Genomic DNA, 3,074 nt, shown 5'->3' with positions numbered 1-3,074 from the left:
CCCCAGCCAGCATTCGCTGGCTGGGGAATTCTGGGAGTTGACGTCCAGACATCTTCAAGTTGCCAAGGTTGAGAAACACTGCTGTAGACTCTCCATTGCTCCAGCTGGTGCCCATGCTTTCTCCTAAAATGCTGATTTTGCTCTGAGGAGACGCTTGGAAATGACCAGAAACCAATCCTTTGGAGTGTGTACCATTCCTCTAGAACAGTGGTTCCCAAACTTGGCAACTTTAAGACTTGTGGACTTCAACTCCCAGAGTTCTCCAGCCAGAAGAGCTAGCTGGAGAATTCTGGGAGTTGAAGTCCACAAGTCTTAAAAGTTGCCAAGTTTGGGAACCACTGTTCTAGAAACAACCAGCAACAGAATGCCTTCTCGCAGTATAAATTAGATTGTCTGGTAACTGTGAAGGGATATTTAAATTAGAGCAGATTCTCTGCATAAATTAATAACATTTCTGTTTTTAAATCTTGATGCAATATTACTTGGGTTGTGTTAAGTTAGGAGATCTTTATAACAATGTTATATGATTTGTCATTGTTAGCAGGCTGCCGTATTGTTAACGAGAGTCTAATACCAATTGTATACAAGACCTTAATAGGAGTCACTATTAGCGGTAAGGTACGGGATTTTGCTACCTTGAAAGAAAATTTAAATATAGAATGCCTTCTTATATACAAATTCTTATTTACCTGTTAGAATTCTGCTTTTGGAATAAAAAATGTTTATTATTATAAATGTACCTACTTTGGTGGATTAATAGCCCTCTCCTTCGGTTGCTTATTTAGAAACTTTGTGTCTTGCCAGTTTCCAGTGGGAATTTTCAGGTTGGCGAGTAAATTAATGCAGAACTCCTATTTTTGGATTCATAAACTGTTTAAATCTATTGAGCTGCATTCATTTCAATAACTACCCTATTTCTTCTCTTACCTGTTGACTCTAGTTCATGCTACACCATTGTTTATTCCTAAAACGGTTGGTTGGTTTCATATAATACCATGGTTAGAAGGAAGTATTGCAGGCTGACTCTGTCCACTGCCAGAAGTTTGATCCTAACCGGTTCAGTATTAACTCAGTCTTCCATTCTTCAGAGGTCGGTAAAATGAGGACCCAGATTGTTGGGGGGCAATATGCTGCTCAGAGAGTGCTGTGAAGCACTGTGGAGCAGTATATAGGTTTCAATCCTATTGCTGTAACATGCTAAAACATAAGCCATGATTCATGAATCACCGCTGTTGAGTTCACACAGGTTAAACTAAAATAGTTTGTATGATATTGGTGTAGTATGCTGCAATAGCAATAGCAATAGCAGTTAGACTTATATACCGCTTCATAGGGCTTTCAGCCCTCTCTAAGCAGTTTACAGAGTCAGCATATCGCCCCCAACAACAATCTGGGTCCTCATTTTACCCACCTGGGAAGGATGGAAGGCTGAGTCAACCTTGAGCCGGTGAGATTTGAACAGCCGAACTGCAGAACTGCAGTCAGCTGAAGTAGCCTGCAGTGCTGCACTCTAACCACTGAGCCACCTCGGCTGCAAGAACCAGAGATTGTTTTCTTTCATGATTTTATATGTAAGCTGTTTTATCATATTATTAAGAAGACTAGGTTGATGGGTGGCAGTCGTGTATAACTTGACCCATCTCTTTGCGCTGTGCTTCCCAGGCCACCAGCCATAAATTAGGACCTAAAGCTTTTGTAAGCTATTGCTTTGAATGCAACAAAACATTTGCAGTTTTTGTTTTAAAAGGGCCTAGTATTGGATAAATCAGGACAAATGGGTAAGGAGCCTGCTGAATAGCCCATTTAAACGTTAGGTGAACCTAGGGAATATTTAAAATTCTGCTCAGAATATCAAATCCTGAGCACCTCTGAACCTGAGAATACAATCCTGTTCCATCTCGCTGTGCTACTCCACCATCTAGACAACATACTAAAAAGAAAGCTTCATGAGAAAGTGAGTGCATTTTTTGCTGTTAGAGAGGGCCTTCACTGCTATCCTCAGATAAATACAAAATTTGACCACTTCTGCCAGGAAGAGATGCAACATTAACAAATATTGGATATATGAGCAAGAAGATATATTTACATAATTCCTGGATGCTCTGGTAGGGATGATAATCCATCCCTAAAAGCACCTTATTGGCCATTTCAACCACAAGCTCCGATCTTAAGCATCATAATAAGATCACAATTTAAGCCACAGCCTAAATCATCACATGTATCACTCTAAAGTAACCATGGTTTGCTAAAAACAGTAATTTAGTGAAGTTGACACAACATGCTAAAACATGACCCAAAGAAGCCACATTACCTTTTAATATGTGTGCATTCAACCAATGATCAAATATCAAACTCACTAATTCAAAACTATGACTTGGTAATATTTACTTCGCAGGTTTTACCCAGCTACTTCCTTCTAACACTACTAAAAGTTGTCCTTAGTCTCATCAAATGGGACTGCTGTGTACTAAAGAGTGATACCCTTTGATCGTTGTACAAATGAATACATTTCTCTGTTCTATTTAATAAGCCTTCTGTGGCTTTTAAAAATGCCTGTAAATCTCCTTTAGTATAGAGCAGTGGTTCCCAAACTTGGCAACTTTAAGACTTGTGGACTTCAACTCCCAGCTCTGCTGGCTGGAGAATTCTGGGAGTTGAAATCCACAAGTCTTAAAGTTGCCAAGTTTGGGAACCACTGGTATAGAGTGGGGCGGGGAACCCTTTTTATCTTTCTGGAAAACTGTCTATGTCCATATATACACTTATATCTTGAGTTAGCCCAGGCTGGTCTGCACAGTGTGCTAAGCCACTGCTTAATTAAGCCCAGTGTGACTTGTAGATCTAGGTCATGGATTACACTGGGGTTGAGAAACATACCTTAATCGCAATTGATACTCATGTTTAGAAGATTTACTTCCTCAACTATGGCTTTGTGTGTTATACAAACCTGTCAGGGATGTTTAAGCCACTGTTAAATCCTCCTCCCGGCCTCCAGAATTAGAGATGGGAGACAAGAGAGGCTGCATAAAAAATCCTACTACAGCATTTATTTCAGCTGCTTCTCTGTTATTTGT

The sequence above is a fragment of the Thamnophis elegans genome, chromosome 2 (genome assembly GCF_009769535.1).
Source record: "Thamnophis elegans isolate rThaEle1 chromosome 2, rThaEle1.pri, whole genome shotgun sequence".
NCBI lineage: Eukaryota > Metazoa > Chordata > Lepidosauria > Squamata > Colubridae > Thamnophis > Thamnophis elegans.
The sequence above is the reverse complement of the archived record's forward strand: the minus strand, read 5'-3'. Positions refer to the sequence as shown.